This window comes from Neolamprologus brichardi, chromosome 13, assembly GCF_056152115.1.
Source record: "Neolamprologus brichardi isolate AB-2024 chromosome 13, ASM5615211v1, whole genome shotgun sequence".
Classification (NCBI taxonomy): Eukaryota; Metazoa; Chordata; class Actinopteri; order Cichliformes; family Cichlidae; genus Neolamprologus; species Neolamprologus brichardi.
The window spans coordinates 8,413,682-8,433,262 of record NC_142116.1 but is presented as its reverse complement, the minus strand read 5'-3'; the positions used below and the strand labels follow the sequence as shown (position 1 = coordinate 8,433,262).

Here is a 19,581-nt window from a genome sequence, read left to right as displayed (position 1 = left end):
TGATTCCCAGCTGAGTATGGAAATCCTAATGTCATGTAGTTCCTGTGTGGGAGGGTTTGCAGTATGTGTTTAGCTCAGTCTTAGATCATTTCTAACCAACAGCTCTAAGAACATTCCAGAGCAAATGGAAAACATCCCAGCAAACAAGTGGCCCACACCCACCTCATAGAGCTGCAACACACAGAGCATGCTAGCATCAAACTCTTCAGATAATATAGTGAAGTTGTAGTTTCCTATTTTTCAGCAAATCCCTGCTTCCATTTGCAAAAGTTGTAGACGAGGCAAACTTTCCAGCTTCCAACAAATGTCATTTCCCTTATATTTTGTTAATTGAGTCATTATCCACAGATAAGACAGGTTATAATGAAGGACCAACAAGTGTTCTATCTATTTTTTTAATTTACTCTTCCTCATTCTGAGGCTACATGCTATGGTTTGGGTGGACAAAACACAGGATTTCAGGCATCTGTTAAGCACTCCTTTGGCTGGTCCACCCACATTTAAACACCATTGTGTTTCCTGCTGTGCTAAACAAGTCTTTTCTGATGGTTTAAACCTTGAAAAGGTTCTAAAATAGCAACCAGACATGACTCGCAGAGCTTTGAAGGATGAAAAGACATTTTCAGGGCCACGACTGAAGATCTGGAGTTTTATTTTGCTTAAGAAGACAATTGTGGTCATTCTATTATGTCTTTCTAAACTATTTCCTGGCTTTTATCTGAATTTGTCTGAACTGTTTGGGTGGATATGGTGCTTGAGTCTCCTTAAACACTAGTTCCTTTTCCCATCACAATGAGGCCCTTTCTTTAAAGCGACATAATATAAAAACCACCTTTGTAGTTAGCTTCTGTGTGCATAGGAACCCATGAGGATTTGGACACTGACATGATTTTTGTAACTGTACCTCTTTACACCACCACAGTGGATTTTCAACAAGATTTGATGGAAATGCAGACTCTCTGCTTTAATTAAATGGTTTAACAAAAGTATCTTAATAACGTTTTTAGTCATTTTTATACACAGTCCCTCATTTTCGGAGGCTGAGACATGATTCCTCATGTCATGTATTGAGGCATCTTTAAGTCAGAGCTTTGACTAGGCCACTCTAAAATCCTCATTTAGATTGTTTGTTTGTTTGTTTGTTTTGTTTTTTTGTGTAACTGAAAAAATGTGGACTTTCTGGTATGTTTCGGATCATTGTTCTGCTACATAACAGTCGTGTGTTTGAGCTTCAGGGCACAAACTGACCAACCAATGGAAGTCTTCCTCAATTGATCTTCATTTCATTGCAGTTGCTAAATCATCAGTGAAATTTATTCTCCTTTAATGGGGCTTTCAAAAGCTCAGTCCAAATACTTACCTACCCGAACATTGGCAAGGGACTTTTTTTTTCTGCTTCCAGCTTTGAGTGTTTTTCCACATGTGTTTGTGTTTTGTTTTGTTTTCCTCCAAGCTTTTAAAGTGGGCTAAGCTCATATGGGAAAGAGTGTTTGGTTGTTTTTTGTTGCCATGTTCCACAAATAAGACCTTACAAGTTTCCCAATCCCCCTAACATATGATGATATTGTTAACCAATGGTAACTAATTTCTAAAGCTAACCCATGGAGAATTGTCTCTCAGGTCTACTGATTTAGCTACTTGTTGCTCACTGTTTTGGTTTTAAAATGACACAAAATGAAGCTCCCTAGTGATGGAGTATTTAGCAGCGGATGGACAGGTATTGATAATGCGTAATGGGTAAGGTAGGTATTTCCCAGTGGGAAATGATAATGAAACAGATAAAGTATCTTGCTCAGGTTAATAAATATTTGATCATGAGTAATGAGAGAGAGAAATTTCCCTCAGGAAACAATATTGGCTCACTAATAATGAATGCATCCTTGTCTGCTGAACATGTGAATTAGTTGCTTGTAACATGTTAACCATGGTGTGCTTTTAAGGTAATTATAATCAATGTTAGCTTGCTATGTTGACCATAAGAGAGAAATTAAATGCAGCTTGTACCCTTCCTGCATGTTAGTTTATTTATTTAGTTTGCACATTCATACTTACTGTTTCAAATTATCAAACAAATTGTGATAGTAGACAAAGAAGAACCTAGTAAATACAAAATGCAGTGTCACTCTTGGCAACAAAAACTGCAATCAAGCATTGTGATAACTGCCAATGAGTCTTGCACATCACTGTGGAGGAATTTTGGTCCACCCTTCTTTGCAGAATTAATTCAGCCTCATTGGAAGGTTTTCCAGCACGAATGACCTGACCTCACGTTGAAGCATCTTTAAGTTAGTGCTTTGACTAGGCCACTCCAAAATCCTCATTTAGATTGTTTTTTGAGCAACTCAGAGGTGGATTTTCTGGTATGTTTCGGATCATTGTTTTGCTACATAACCCAAGTATGTTTAAGTTTCAGGGCACAAACTGATGGACCAATGGAAGTCTTCCTCAAATGGTCTTCATTTCATTGCAGTTGCACCTCCTTCAGGATTTCTAGTTGAGAGCAACATTTATCGTTCCATCAGCTATGGCAAGTTGTCCAGGTCCTGAGGCAGCAATGCCCCGGAACATCACGTTACCACCGCCATGTTTTACTCTTGGTTCGATGAACTCCATTTTTTGTCGGATCATGAACACTGACCTTAACTGAGGCAAGTGAGGCCTGCAGTTTTTTAGATGTTTTTCTGGATTCTTTTGGGATCTCTTGGAATAATTTTGGTAGATTTTCGACTCTTGGGAAGGTACACAATGTTCCAGTTTTTCTCTATTTGTAGATGATGCCTCTCACAATGGTTCACTGGAGTCCCAAAGCTTTAGAAATGGCTTTGCAACCATTTCCAGACCGATGGACGATCATCTGTTCTGGAGTTCCTTTAGCTTGTGGCATGATGTGTTGAGTTCTGAGATCGTTTAGTCTGCTTCATGTTTTCAGACAGGTTCTATTTAAGCGGTTTCTTGGTTCAACAGATCTGGCAGTAATCAGGCATGGGTGAGGCTAGCCAGACTGAACTCGGCTTTCCCAAATATGTGGTGGTGTGGATGCTTTTTTTCCTCTTAATAAATGTAATGATCTATTTTCTTGGGTTATCTTAGTGTGATATTTTTTTTGATTATCTGAAGCACAAAAGTCTGGCAAATATGCAAAAAGTAAGTAGTCAAGAAGGGGAAAATTTTTCTTTTTTATTTCTTTCTCTCTTTTTTTTTAACAGCCCTGTAAGTGTGGAGCTGGTAAACAACAATATAAATAGTAAAACTATTTCCAAACTGCTGACAACTGTTGACTTGCTCCTTATCTGCAATAACTCCTGTAAGATTAGTGTGAAAGAACTCTGTTCTTACATGCCAACAATGCCACCCATGTAGCATTGTGTTTGACTGGTATCTAGTAACACACAGTGTAATTTGTAAGCTAACCAGGCACCCAGTGTCTGTGCTGCATGTTTAGCTGGCTGATTATATGCATGTGGTTTCCTGGAAACGCATGCTGGTTCAGTCAACACGTCTTAACAAACATTCCAGAGAAAAGTCACATGATGTTAATCAGTAAACAGAGCCCAGGAACAGGAACTGGGATGGCCTGTGGATGTCTGTCAGATGTTGAAAGTCTTGTGGTTTTAATAGTCCTCAAGTCTCGACTGAAGGCCGTTTAAATGACTGTACTTCTTTCTTGAACTTCCTTGTATCCCTACTGTTATGATGCTGCAGGGCCACATGTGCTCTTGCAGAATAGTAGACATCCCACATTTTCTGGGTGGGTAATGTCTCATGGTTACAGAGAAACTTTGTTTTGAACATTACAGCATGTGAATTGCTGTGGGAGTGTATTCTTTTGCAGAAAATCTGTGTTTAGATCTTATCTCACAGTTTTTCCTCTGAATTTCACACATACAATGCAGTGTATTCCTGTTTAGATATCCAGTTCAAATTAAACCGTCACAAAGAAACTAAAGTCTTCTTTAACTGGTCTTCATGTCATTGCGGTTGCTAAATAAAAAATAACAGCAGAAAAAACTCAAACAGAAAGCATGTTTCCGTGTGACTCACTTCACCTGCGGCCCAAGCAACATCTTGTCACCATCTCTCTGAGATGGCGAAGAGATGTGGAAGAAAAGTAACCAGTCCAGACAAAACCAAAATTTCTGAATGTCCTGTAGTATAGATCAAAGAAAAGAATGCAGAAGGTTGATTAAGGGTATATAACTAATCACTATTCTAACTGGATATGTATGACATTACTAATACTTGCAATACTTACTCATTTACAACAATGGAAAACCCCTTAAAGTAATAAAATAAAGAAAGGGAACCAGATTTTTGTCTTGACCTCATATTGAAAACATTATTGTGCCCCACAGGAAGTCAGCGCAACAGCCAGCCCAGCTCTAGTAAACTTGTGTTCAGACATTGACAGGGGATTTCTTTAAATCACCCCGCAATTCTTCAGCTGAGACACTTGAGTTAGAAAACACAAATACTGCAGTTGTCTTTACTCGCGAGGACAAGTGACAGAGCGCTCCTACGCGTAAGAGACACTCACGGACTTGTGCTCTGTCACCGTCTGCTTTCTTTCTTTATACAACAGGAATTAATACGTTCGTTCAGTGACATAAGCATGTGCGTATGTGATTTTGTGTGTGTGTGTGTGTGTGTGTGTGCAAGGTCAGAACTGCTTGTTCAACTTCTTACTATCGCTGTAGAAAGATTCAGATACAAATATCAGAACACGTTTCATAAAGAACAATCAGTTCTAAGCAAGGAAAAGATCATCATGTAGCATTCTATCACAAATAAACTTATATCATTAAAAGCTTATACTGACTAAACAAATACAATTTTCTATTGACAGACATCATTCTGTAACATTGCGTGGAAGCCTGGAACAGTGCCTCTGGACTGGCAAACTAAGATAGTAGTTCCGTTTTGAAGCAGGGAGGAAGCAGAGGGTGTGTTCCAACTTCAGAGAACACAGACCCCTCTGGGGAGGTCATTGCCAAGGTCCTCGAGAGGACAATCTGTTCATTAGCTGAAACTCCAACTCAGGAGGCGCATTGAGGTTTCTGTCCTGGTTGTGGAAACCGTAACCAGGCCCTTATCCTCTCCAGTATATTCAAAGATGTGTGGGCGTTTACTCACCTATTCTATGTTTTGTGGACCTGGAGAAGGCATTCATTGGCATCCCTTAGGGTGTCCTGTTGGGGTTGCCTCAGGAGTATGGGGTATTGGACCTGTTGTTCTGGGCCATTCACATTCAGTCCCTGTACAACAGCAATGAGAGCTTGGCTCACATTGCCAGTTTCCAGTGGCTGTTGCCCTTTGTCACTAATTCTTTTGTGGAAAGAATTACTATGCACAGCTGAGGGGCCTACAGTGGCAGATTTGATGGTCAGGGATCTCATCTGCTGGCAGATGACGTGGTTTTGTTGGCTAAATCAAGTCATGACCTCCAGCTTGCACCAGAGTGGTTTGCAACCTACTTTGAAGTGGCAGGAATGAGAATGAGCAACTTTTAAGTCTGAGGCCATGGTTCTTAGCCAGAAAAACATGTCTTGTTCATATGTGAAGTAAAGCGGGACTGTGAGACTGACCTATTGACTGATGTGGTGTCTTCATTGTTGTGCATGTTGGGTGTGGTAAAGAGACAGCTAAATTTGAAAGTGATCTGGTCAAGTGGTCAAGAGCTTTTTCCAAAGGGTAGCCAAATTCACACGAAGAGAGAGGGTGGGGAGGTGCTTGGAATAGAGCTGCTATTCTTCCACATTGAAAGGAGCCAGTTGTGGTTGTTCACCACACATCTGACTGGGATGCCTTCTGGCATGCCTCCTGAGTGAGGTGTTTTGTGCATGTCCAATTTGGAGGAGGGCCTTGGGCAGACTAAAGACTTGCTGAATAGATAATATTTCGCAGCTGGCTTGGGGAACTCTTTGGTACCAGGGAGAAGATGATCCTGGCACCTCTTCTTAGACTGGTGCCCCTATGATCCGTACCTGGATAAAGGGCTTAGGATGGAGGATCATAATGATGAATGAATGGATAATGTTAAGGTAGTAGCGTAGGATTTTTTTTAAATTGAAAAGATAAAACGCAAACAGATTAAAAGAAATATGCATTTACAATCTTGGGAAACAGGGATGCTTGACTGAGTGCAGTGTTTGTAATACCAGTTCATTGAGCCTGTGGGAAAAGATCTGCCTCCAGAAGGCAAGGGGAAAAAAATTCAGTTGTGTTTGTTTTCACAATAAGCCAATTTAAGTGTGCCATGGGTGAACACGCCCTCACACTCTGGCTTTTCTCGTGTTTTAACTTTACACAAAGGCGCACATAGACTTGTATTTTGTTTTAACCCTCATACAAACACAACTTGATTTTAGACCACCAAGAAGGCAAACCAAGAATAATATTGAAATGATTAAAAGGGAATTCTGACGTTATGTTTTGACATTAGTAGATATATTTATTGTAAAATCAAGGCCAAATATTTAAAACATTAAAAATGATCACTTACTGTAAAATTTTCTGAATGGGATCAAGAAGCTTTGATACTGATAGGTAATTTTTAGAACAGAATACAATGATATTATACTTTGCAGCTTTTCTGGCCAGTCCATGACATGGCAGTCCAACAGCTGCTACAACCAACAATAGACTGCAAAGGAAGGATGCACATTCTAAATTTGAAGAGTGACGCCTTTGTGGAAGTTGCTTAAACTTGCATTCTTTTCTGCGAACATCCAATGGTAACTCCCCCAGTTGGAAAAGCCCAGGTCTATAGAAGTCAATGGACGCTCAGACGTCTGTTTGGGGGATTTCTATTTTCTTTTAAAACAATATTATGTGCTATTCATGGTCCTCATTAAAGGGTGGCTACCTGATAGAGCAGGTAGCTTACCAATAGAGACGACTGATTCCTGTCTCCAGCTAAAGTATCCTTTGGGATGATACATAATTCAGAGTTCTCCCAGATGCATCCATGTACGTGAGAGGCATAGATAAAGGTGATGTATGAATCTGTGTGAGATTGGGTGAATGAACCTTATAGAGTGCTCAGCTGAGCTACTGGTAAATGGGCTGGTACTTATAAAGACAGGCCCTGTCTTAGAGTGGGCCTATCTATTGACAAATCACTATTGTATAAATGTGCTGTGTCATTCAATTTATTAGATTCCCACCATTCTTGTGACATCTGGTTTAAGCCAGTTAGCTCTACATCTTTAACTGGTTGTACCTCAATCAGAAGAAACTATAGGAAACCTTCCAGATAGGCCAAAATTATATGTACAAGAGAAAGCAAAGTACATAGTCGTAAAAACTAAGTCTATGTACACACACTCCATGATTTAGCAGCTTGTAAAACCACGTTTAGCAGCAATAACTTGAATTACTTGTTTTCTGTATGACTTTATTAGTTTCTCATATCCTCATAAGGAACTTCTTTTTTTTAACAGCATCAGCCCAAATGGTCACCCCTCCACCACTGCACTTGACAGTTGGTGTGAGGTGTTTGTGGTGACACATTCTTTCTGCTTTTCAGACATGCCACTCTGCATTCTGGCCAGACATCTCCATTTTAGACTCGTTTGTCCCAGAAGTCTTGTGGTTGGTTCGTATGCAACTTTGCAAACCTTAGCCATGCTGCTATATTCTTCTTTTAGAGAGAAGATGTCCTTCTGGCTACACTTCCTTGGTGTGAATTTATTGGGACATTCAATCCTAGGAAGATTGTGGTATTGTGTAAATATACAATGCTTCTGACCAGCTAACTGATCAAACTGCTTTTACAGACGTGGTCACAATATACTCTACAACTTTGGAAATTTAATTTGTTGCCCAGGATTAGGTGAAAAAACAACAACAGTCGTTTAAAATGGCAACTCACATATTTGGTGTGACAGGAACTGTAGCGGTGTTTCAAAAGTGGCTAAAAGTACCAAACCTTGAATATTTGTGCCCCTGGAACAATAAAGCAAGGTAGTCGTCTTTTCTAGCTTAATAAACTGCCGTTTTATGACAGAATGTCAGCCACGAGAACAGACACAGCTCAGTTTTAATATTAACTTCTTTATGACTGTGTTTTGAGGAAGTTATGTTTAAAAGTTAAAGTCCTCTTTATCTTTATCTTTGACTGAGTGCTATGAGACCCTGTCAGCTCAGAAAGAAGCAACCATCCTTCCTTTTTCCAATTCAGGGTCTCCAGCACCCACAAGTTCAATGGACTTCAGTGCCCTCACCAGTCACCATATATGTAGAACGTCGTTGAAATGAATGCGCATCGACCTTTTGCACCCTGTTATCACATTTCTGCTGAGTTAAGCTAATTGTGTGCTGGCCCTTCCTCCAAATTTAACAGTCACATATGACAGTTTTCAAGTTGAAGAACTGAAACCTCTTTAGAAAATGTAAGGTCACAGGGAAATACATTTAGTTTTGAGTAAAGAAAAACGGACTAATTTAGGGCTGTCCTTACTTAATGGAAGTCTTTCTGTTTGTTTCTCTGAATTATGAACAGAAATTAATTCATTGGAACTTTGGTTAGTTTTCTGACACATTGGGCGAACGCTTCTTTCATGGCAGGAGATCCTGACATGACAAAACTGCACTTCCCCATCCTGTAACGTCTATTTACTTCTACACTTGATGTAACTAGTAGTTACATCAGTTCCTCTGCTTAAACAGAGTTTGCGCGGACATAGAAATTATGTAAGTCTAAACAGGAAATTTCTCACTCAGCACACTAAAGATGGGCAGAGTTCATCTTGGTTCATCTTGTTAAATAGAGAACTGTTTCCACAAGAGGAAGTGATCATATTCATCCCACTGAGGCTTAAGCATTTTCACTGACATAGGCTACCACTTCCAAACATGCAGAGCAGTGAAAAGGATACCCTTTACCATCTATTAATAGAACATTGGTACTTCTGAGCAAAGCACCAAAAACCAAACGAAACATGCAACAGGGAAGTCACCCCAGCTTTCGCCCAAACTTCTGCTTTTGCTTCCTGTGTGTGTTCATGAAAATGCGCTTTATTTCCCTGTCTTTTAATGCTTGATTGCTTTTAATATATCTGCATAATGTCCCACACTGTAAAGCGTGGCAGATGAACAGCGTATATTATGGGTTTCCTTATCACATTGCAACTTTAATTTTATGTGTACTTCTTGCAGGTTAGTTCTCATGGCTCGGTTATAGTGAATTTTGTTCACACCATAGATTGTAAATAAAAGATGGACCTAGTCAACATAATGTTAGCCTGTTGGCCTCTGTTTTTGCTGTTGTCATCTTGCCGTTTTCTAATTGGACTTTGACTAAGAAACTGTGGATCAGTAACTATTAACATCACAATATAGGCCTGCTATAAAGCATACTCTGCTATATCATCCTTTTTTAATCTAGTAACAACCCTAATCTAAAAAATGTACACAGTTGTATTCAGTACAACTATAAGCTAGCAGCTGAGATCATGAAAGTGTTTCCTGAGGTCACAGAGGGTCCTCAGAAAGAATGCACTGGTTTCACTTGGAAGCCACGCCCATAAACTATATTTTGTATAGTTTATGATTTTTTGTTAATAAGCGAATGTGCATTTGATGAGCGTTTACAGGTACCTGCAAGCATTTTTGTGGCTCACTAAGCTAATTACAGCCTCAGAGAGTTGCTATGGGGGTTGACGCTTTGGATGAATAAAGTAAACTTTGAAATGTGTGAAATGCCTGCATTAATCTCAAAGATGGTTTGCTGTAACATTATCTTCTTATGCACATAAGAGCTGTGAAACTGGACTTTGTACTAAATTACTTTGTTTCTACTCCTACTTATTGAGTGTTATATAAGTGCAATCATAATGCACACATCCAACATGTTTTAATGCGTTTTTATGCACTTCCTAATCTCTGGTTCCAGGGATTCTGCTTCAACGCTTGTATTCTGCATTAAGACTCATGCACTGGGTTAACTTGAACCCATTGTTCATAACGCTAAGTGGAATTTTGTACCGTGAACCACTGTTAAGAGTGTTCAGGTAAATTTCGTCTCCATGTGATTAAATTCAGCGTTGATGACCAGAGGACTCCATTCATGAGGCTTCCCCTGGCGCCACATAGAGGGCTGGGCGGACTGAAAACGGTGGGTGTGACCAAAAATACGAAAATGTATTACACTGCAAGTCTGGCAGACACTTCAGTATGAATGGTGGAGCTAGAGCGGACAAGTTTGTTTCAGCAATTAAGAAAGTTAGTGAGAGGTGAGAGAAAGATGGAAAGCGCTCAAGTGCGTTGCTGTGTGTTAGAGGATGACTTTTACACCGTACTGCAAAAGTCTGAAAGTGAAAGAAAATGTGTCAGGTCATATTGGTGCAAAAGCGCGCCTCGCAAATGTTGGCTGAATTTAAAAAAGAAACAGAAGTGCAACGTTTGCGCCTGACCGCCAGTGATGTGGGGGTAAGTCTGTCAGTTCATATTATTTTATGAATTACACGCATATAAATCAAATAAATTCACCACTTCACAGCTGTGCTCCCTTCAAAGCCCAAACGAGGAAGCAGATTATGACTTTGATGGAACTTTGCATTCACTAAAGCTGATTTTCTTTTTGCAGATTCACTGCAGTATTTCAGTACTTTTTGCACAGACCTAGACACATTAGAGATGCTATCTGTTTTAAGAGGTTCAGGGAGGTTTGAGGGCCGTGCAACGCTCACTCATGCGTAATGGGCGGTTTGCACAAAGATAAAAGGAAGTATGCGGTGTCAGATAGAGATAGTAACCCGGCCTTCCTCTTCCTTTTTGTATTTTTTAAAAACGTTATTGAATGACTGGACCTGAAACGGTTTTCTTGACAGGGCTGCACCCTGTCCGCATTTTTTGTGTGTTCCGTATCCAAGCGCGTCACGCGAGCTGCGCCCGGTTATTATTATCGTGCGAAACCTGCAAAGAAAAAAAATCCATGTGAACTCCGCCGATCCTTTTTATAGCTCAGTCTTTATCAGTGTGTGGTTGGCGAGCGTCACCTCCTGGGGAAAAAAGCAAACCAGAGCGCAATGAGCGTCTCTTCATTATGAACCAACACTGCCGTAGTGAAGGGAGCAACTGGGAGAGGTGCGTTCAGGTGCTGTCGGAAACGAGTAAAGCTATTCGGATTTGAAAACCTGAGAACACCCACCTTACCCCTACCAGAATGAATAAATAAATACACAGAATATAAGAAGTAATTTTGCAGTTCTAAATGATTAAAAATACATCTCTGACATACAAGTATTTTGTGCTTCGCCATCAAAATAATGATAATAATCCGACCAATGTAGGATTTTTTTTTTAACAAAACGACACTCTTATTATATGCAGTTATTTATTTTACTTGTATATGCTCTCCGTGACTCTGTTGGATCTTGTGTTTAGGTCATCCCAAAAATAAAAATCAAGTGGGAAAACGACCCTACTTCTCCAGTTATGACCTCTGTAAACATTTTCCAATCGATTTAATGGTCTTGATTGCTGGTTCCTCATTTATTTCCTAATACAGCATGATGTTAATTTTATGGTCTACCTTAAAACAATATTGACCATAAGAGGTACACTAACACTAAATGGTGGCTCTTTCCATTTTTTTCTTTTTTTATTATAGGGTTATTGAGGTTGTTTGAAATCAAATACTTACTTTATGTCATTTTTCATGTGGTTTGAACACACTTATTTTCAAAAACCTCTGGCCAAGGACCTCATAATTAATAGCTGAGCAGAAGTTATTGTATAAAAAAAACAAGATCAGTCTCATATTTGTGGTTATTTTGATGCTCTTTTTTTTGCATCTTTGCTTTCAAATTAGGTAGGGTTAATTAGTGTTTTGCGCTTAAAGGGGGCGCTCCAGTGACAGCTTAAACAAATTTAACATGAGCAATTTGTTGGCTGAAATTTCACCACATGTTCTGCATTGATGTGAAATTGGAACAAATATTTTCCAAGCTTTGTTTTTCCCTTCTCTCGCTTTTCTCATATTTCCACTTGATTTTCCTTCATATTCAGCTTACAGAGCTAAAGAAACAGCACTCAGCTTTCTACTAACTTTCTTTTTCAGATTTTCTGTTGGCAGTTATCCTAGCACCCCCTCGTTTCTCTGCTTTTTGGACTCATTAAGAGTAAAGATGTAGACTAACTCTGGTGTAAAGTGTGTGTGAGTTTCATAATGAGTGACATGGGGTTTCCCTGTCCCTATTTTCTTCATTCATGTGGCTGGAGTCAGAGAAGTATAGAGTTGCCATCCCGGATATGAGCTGAATATTGAGTGAGTGCGTTTGAAGGAGAGAGAGGAAGGGAAACTGCACATTTGTGAGAGTGAGCATGAAAACGTATGTGTGTATGTGTGTGAGAGGCAGACAATAGGAGGAAGCCTATTTGAATATTTTATTTAGACCTTTATTTAAAGACCCTTGTTCTTTGACATTATGTATTATGATCGGTGTGTTTGTTCAGCTCTCTTTGTAACAAACACAATCATGCATTTCTTCTTTGTGTTGCCTAGTGACCTGCTGTATTGTAGAAACTTCCTCTTGTCACTTGCACCATTTTGCATCCACAGTACCTAAATTGGAAGCTTAGCAGGAGGAAGTAGCAGAGCTCAAACTTGTGCACTTTATATATTCAAGTCAAAAACTGAGACAAATTTGAAAGATTATATTTAAAACACACACAGAAAAACGTGTTCCTGTAATAGCGATAATTTAAAGTCATGTCATTATTTATCTGCTGATGTTGTAATACTGAATGCTGAGCAAGTCAAAGGGCTGTAGGGGAAGCAGGTTTCTCAAGATGTGAAGAATAGAGCTTGTGCACCTCTCTCACCTCTGTGCGAGAAATTCTGCAACTCAGCAAGTGGTCACGTACTTTTAATTACAGTTCTCACAACAGCAGCCACACAGTGGTTTTCAATGAAGTAAAGAGTCTCTTCAGTATATTTTACTGTGAATCTGTTCACATTGTGACAAAGAAAAGTGTGACTTGATGTGATAAACTTTCTTTTGCCCTCTAGGAATTACTGAATCACAGAGAAGTCACATTGTTGTGTTCCTAATGACAAGAAAGGCCTCTCTTGTGTATAGCTGTGTTGTGAGTAGGTAAGCATGGAAATGAAGTCAAAGCAGGAACTGACTGATTACAGGTTGCTATGTGTGTGCTCTGCCTTCATCTAGACAAATTAGGGGAAATATAAATGCAAAGTTGCTATAGAAACACAGGCAAAAGTAGAGAAGGGCAAGAGTTGAAGTTGTGAGGGTCATTTAAGTTCAGCTACATTCTTAAAGGCAGGTGAGATTCAGCTGAATTTAAAATCTGTTTGTGTGTTGAAGGAAAATACAGAACCAAGAAAGAGACGGGATCCAAATGACTGATGCAAAGTGAAACCCTACTGAAAGCCACAGGCGGGCAAATCAGTCTAACCCATGTTCTTGCTGAGACTTCTTTTCAACAGCATCATAATTCATTGAGGTCAAAACCAGAAGAATTCAAAGAATCCACCACACAGTAGGTTCTAAAAAAAAGAAAGTTAAAAATAAGATTGTGTAGTGAACTGCGTGTCATTCAGCCATCCATTCTGGACATGTTGCCAGTTTATTGTTCAGTCAACACACAAAGAAAGACACTCATTCACATTCACATTCATAACTGCGGCCAATTTAGAACCACCAACTAACCTCTCATACGTGTTTTGGAGCATGAGATGAAACTGGAGTGCCCTGAGGCACAGGGAGAACAATCAACTGCACAGAAAGGCCTCAACTGGTGGATTCATACCCAGGATGGCAAGAAGGAAAAAACAAACAAACACAGACACTAAGTCTGTATCTGTTCTTTTTGTTTTCATTTTAATTCATGAATTCATTTTTGGTCACTTTAGGAAAGAAGCTTAAATAGCAACTTTGAAACTGTTGCAAGAATTCAGTAGACAAATTTACATTTCTAGCAGATACAGAATAACTTAATAAGATAAGATTTATGCTTCTGTGTCGAACTCTAAGAAGAATGTATTCACACTTGGGAAAATCGAAACAGTGAGCTGGAGCACTCTGACATACTCTGTAGAGATGAGGAGAACTGAAGAATCTGGTGACAGTTTTCCTTAGATTTGGTACTGGCACCTTTATGCATTGACCAGCTTACTGAGATTAGAGCATCGTAGCATACGAGCAAAACATCCACATGTACGACTCGGTTCACTTCAGGAGCTGTTACCCTCGCCTGTACTGGGTTGCGGCTAGGTTGCTTCACTTCTTTGAGCATGCAGTCAGCAGAGGACTGTAAAGGCTACTTCTGCTCTTCATGTTGCATTGAGAGATGCAAACCACAGATGGCTCATTCAAATGAAAGTAAACCATGTGTCTATTTGTGCACCGACCAAAAGCAAATGAGTAGGCAGCTTTTACATCACACACCGCAGACATACTGAAATTTCACTCGAGTCATCTTGCTGTCACATGTGTAATTTTAACTGGCTCCTAAGTGAGCCTGAATAATTGTGTCTCATTACTCGGGTTAGAAATGAAAGGACTTTAAATTTCACATAGATTAATATTACAAAAAAACAAACACTTGTTAACCTGTATTTATTAGGTATTATTTATATTAGGAGAGAAAGATTCGATTCCACACAAGTCTGTATTCTGTAATTATCACTGTCATTCAAAAATCTTGTACTTATACTTATTATTTTAAAGCTCTCACTTCAGCTGTAGTAGTATCTTGTTCCTCTTCTTTTACCACCTTCGGTCTTGATGAAACCTTCTCACAACCTTCTCACAACCGCAGTGGATCGATTCACAGATGTAAAGCGGCTTTTCTTGACACTTTAACAGTGGATTTTCCCTCAGCAGCCACTTTCATTTCCAGCTGTAGCAGTTTCAGTGAAGAGTTTTAGGGTCTCAAAATGGTCTAAAAGGCGCAGTATGACACTTTGGATTTTTTTTTTAAACTTCCTAAAAATTACAGTGGAATATACCAGCCTCATATCTGTACATATCATAATGACTAAGTGGCGTGGAACGGTTAGGTTCCTGCTGCCCAAATTTAGTTACAGTCAAGCAGTAGAGATTCTCCAGGGTGTATTTGTCAGAAATTTAAAACCACAAAAATTACAAAGATGCAGCGTTTTGATGTTAACCACCGAGATTTAGAGAGGCCTGTTACTGCGACGACCATGGTAGCTGATTGTCAACCATTGCACAATTGCCTGTGCGGTCACAAAATTTGTATCTGCGATGGAATTTTGTTGGATTCATTACTAAATACGGAGTGACGAAGTGCTGCAGGCTTGGAAAAACCACCCGTACTGTAGGCTTTTACTCATGTTTATTCAGAAACGTGAACATTTATAAAAATCACATTTCTGTAAATACAAGCAGGGACAGTGTGGAACAAAAATGTTAACGTGACACAAGCTGAGATGTTAGGGTGGTGGCTGAGTAGCTAATCTTACTACCATATGCAGTATAAAACATGGACGTAGCTTCTGGGTCGGAAAAATAAAGCCGATACGACAGTTCCTTAAACCTGCATTCTATCTGGAGGCCACTAGTTGGCGATAGCTGTAGATCTTCTTGGCCTATAGAAGTCTACAAGAAAACAAGTTTCTGACTTGACCTCTGTAAAGGCGTTCCTGTTGATGGTTATGTTTATGGGCTCATTTTGTGTCATACTGAATAACAAACAAACAAACAACCCAAAGAAGAAACAAAAGTTAAAGTCTGTTTTGTTTCGAAATACTACATTTCAATGAAGGAACTCGTTAGCCAATGAGCGTGAGTTTTTTCATAGACACAGTAGCGTCTCTGCGACACAATTAATTTTCAGCTTTATTTATATGGCACCACTTCACAACAACAGTCAACTCAAGGTGCTTTATATTGTACGGTAAAGACGTAACAATATTAGAAAGCCCAACAGTCACACATCCCCCTGTGAGCAAATACTTTGGGACAGTGGGAAGAAAAAACTCCTTTTAAACAGGAACTAACTCCATTACGGGGTAGCCACCTATCATGACTGGTGATATCTTTTTCTTTTTTCATCCAAGATGGGGAGGGTGGACATTCTCGTCTTGCTAGCTTATGCTAGTTTAATCAGAATCAGAATCAGGAGACTTTATTGATCCCTAGGGGGAATTATTTTGGTTACAGTGCTCCAGTATAAAAACTAACAAAGACAGACAATACACTAAGTAAGAAATAGACACAATATATATATATGACTTATATACATATAAGTCACTATTGATAAATAGCTGAGTAAGAAGAAGGGCGTGTGCAAAAAGGGTGTAGCTATTACAGTATACAGTGTGTTAAGCCAAATCTTTAAGGGCCTTCTCTAAATCGGAAGTCTTTTCTCTCTTCATCTGAAAAGGGCGATTACATCATTTCCATATTGCTTTGTCATTCTTTTGTAATCTCTTTGAATGCAAACAGGTACTTCCATACCTGCGGCTCACTGCCTTATCAATGAATTGGAGCTGCACCAATTGCAATCTTCCATGTGTAGTTTTTGCTGTGCTTGTGAGTGTCCTTCTTTGGCATGTGAAGATTGAAGATAGGACACCTGTAGGTGTGCAAGCTGCACCTGTTAGTCCTGGAAGAACAGCAGGCCTGGTACATACGGAGTCTACCTGTAACCCCCCCCCCCCACAAAAAACCCAAATATCATTGGATTTTCACAATCAAAAGATATCAAAAACATTAGCTCTGGTGACAAACATAGGACTGAATCCCGCCCACCACCCCCTAACACCCTTGTTGCAGGTACCAGGTCTATCAACTTCTTCTTCTTTAATGCTGGATGTTCTTTTTGAAATAGTAGCAAGAAAGTTAATAAAGTTAAACAAAAAAAGTTATGTCTTTACTTTTCTGTACAATAAGAAAGCTATGCAAATGTGTCTGAGCACTGATGAAGTAGATGAATTTAAAGATACAGAATAACAAACATTTTTTTCTTTCAAATGAAATGAAATGTGCTAAAAGCTCTCAGAGCTGTTTGGCACCAGATTTTCAAGTCTGCAGCATCAGTGATTCTTGCTACGCTGTGAAGATGCTGGCTGAGACCATACTTGAGTCTTCTGTGTCATTGGAGTCTCTTTTTACTTTAAGCCTTTGTACCTGGTAATTGTGTGAATTTTGTTCTTCACCACAGCCTGGTAATGCAAACACATTCGCAGTCACTCACGTAAGTCACAGCCATGGGACAGCAGCACTTCCTCTTCTGTCACCATCAAGCCTCGATTTTGACATAATGGCCTCAGGCAGCCTAAAACACTCTTATCTCTCTCATCTCAGCTTTTCAGGAACTAAGAAAGAAGCCTTGTTTGCAGCTTGATGGGAGTTGTTTTGCACATTTCTGGTTAACCAATGGGGTTTGACCATGTGAGATGTTGCAAAAGAACACCTTTTTAAACAAGGAAAACCACAAATTTTGTTTCATGGAAAATTCTCATGATACAAACGAGATATCCTGCCTTGGAGAGCTTAAAATAAAGCTTTTCTTTATCCACTGATTCACGTGTAAAAGTGTTAAGACTTTTGTGAAGGTGTTTGTGCACACTGAGTGAGTGGGTGCACTGTATGTGCATACCTGTTGCTCCTGTGGCCAGATTTAACCTTTTATCCTTTCTTAGCTAAAAGTGAAAGTACAGTTGCTTTGGAGACAACCTAACATGTGAGCAGCAGTTCTGTCTTATTCTGTCCAATCTTACAAACTCAGAACCTGAAATATATTCTTTGATAGTTGCCTTACTTTACCTCTAAGCAGGGTGGGTAGGCTGTTTTCATTCCTTTCTGTTTCTCAGAAAGTTTCAGATATGGCTGCACAGAGCTTCCTCTGTGCAGAAATCACACTGTGATTTTGTCACTGAGTGACAGCTACAATTTCAACCAGTAGTTTGTTTTTTTTATGGCTTTTTTGGGGGGGATTAGTGTCAAGCATTTCAAGATATTGTATTGTATTGTATTGATTACACAGAAGAAATCTCTCGCAGAGCATTCAAAGGGCCAGGGTTGTGTTAAGTTGATGTTTCTGGAAGTATGCACAGTAGTTATAAAAGAAGAACTTTACAAGTTTTAGTGGAAGCAGGGAAAAGAAAAAAGAGCAGAAGGAAGCAGAATGCAATGTATGCAGTTTTTTAACATTTATTAATAGTTTGATATTGACACTGAAATGTTGAGTCTGACTGTTTAACTAATTTTAGGGAAGACTGAGCAATGCATGTGAAGGGTGCATGCTTCTAGACCTGCAGTTCTGTATAATAGCTGGACCACCTGTAACTTTTAACTTAATGTTTTCATCCTGCCTGAGAATCTGCAGTAACTTTAGCCCTAGCATGCAAAATTTGCATATCTTAACAGGAAACACTCCCATGTCTGATATCAGCACTTATACTTAGAAACAAATTCTCTTCCTCAACTAAGAATTGTTCTTGTAAGAGTGGTCTCTCAAACCCATAGTAGGCAGGTATTTTTGGTCGGCCACGCTAGTTTACAGTTACAGGGTTTCCAGTAAGCTGCTGCTCTATGAAGCTGAGAAGATGGAGAATGTGTGACAGTTCTTGGGTAGTCGGCACTGAGGGTTTAACTGTCTCACACTGTGCAACTTATTGATAACTAACCGTTGCCACAAGTGCACTGTTCACTACTACTGTGGTGTTTTTAGTCAGAGCTACTGGTTTCCAGTAAAGAACTGCACCTAGTGGCTTTACAGGAGAGGAAGTGGTAGTGGCAGAGCCTGAACGTGCATTCAGAAAAGGATGAAAACAGTCTTCACTTGTCGGTTACTTATCTTTTCATGCAAAATTTTTGCAGAATGTGCATTTACATATTTGCCTTTTATTTCATTGAGCTGATGATACTGCAGCTTCCTGAAATGTGAACGGAGTGAAAAAGGGTCAAAGGTCAAAGCCATAGCACTGCAATGAAGAGGACATGTGCATGTGCCTTTCTGACTTACTTCTCGTGCGTCATGCTTAAAAACTGAGGTGGTATACTGTATTTATACTGTATTTATACTGTATTTGTTTGTTGGTGGTTTGTGTTGAAGTGGTTGAAGATTGTTTTTAACAGTAAACCTGATAGTTTTACGATTTAGACACTAGGAAGTGTCTACACCACACGTACACGACGTTTTACTTTTTGAATGGAGGTGGAGCGTTGAATCAAGAGTTATACATAGAGTTATATCGCCACCTAGTGGAAAAGCACTGACATGACACCCAACATATAAATCAGCTTACTGTCTGTACGCTGTAGTTCTCGGGGTTTTCGGGATGTTAATATGCGAATATTTATATAGTTTATATAGAAATATTAAGAAAGGCACATTTCCAGCATTCTGTTTAATGCAGGGAAGTGGCTGATGAAAATTAAAAATGTACACACCATCAAATTGTGAACATAATAAGTTTGTTAAAACAGAAGTGATTTTATTGTTGTACACTAGGTCATTTTTCACACCAAAATTTACAAATTGATTAAATAAATAGCAAAAAATCTATTGATTAATTGATGAAAACTGAAAATTGGCACAAGCCCTTCTATTCATCTTTTCTGAGCCTTCAGGGTCTGTCAAACC

At 39.3% G+C, this 19,581-nt stretch overlaps 1 long non-coding RNA gene across 3 annotated transcripts in view; it reads left to right on the top strand.

The window, feature by feature from the left end:
* Positions 1-10,185: 10,185 nt before the first annotated feature.
* LOC102792925 (uncharacterized) overlaps positions 10,186-19,581 on the top strand; it is a 118,775-nt gene continuing 109,379 nt past the window's right edge. For all 3 annotated transcript variants that reach the window (XR_004843416.2, XR_436673.3, XR_004843415.2), the window contains exon 1: positions 10,186-10,428. This is a non-coding gene — a long non-coding RNA (uncharacterized LOC102792925). The remainder of the gene's footprint in view (positions 10,429-19,581) is intronic.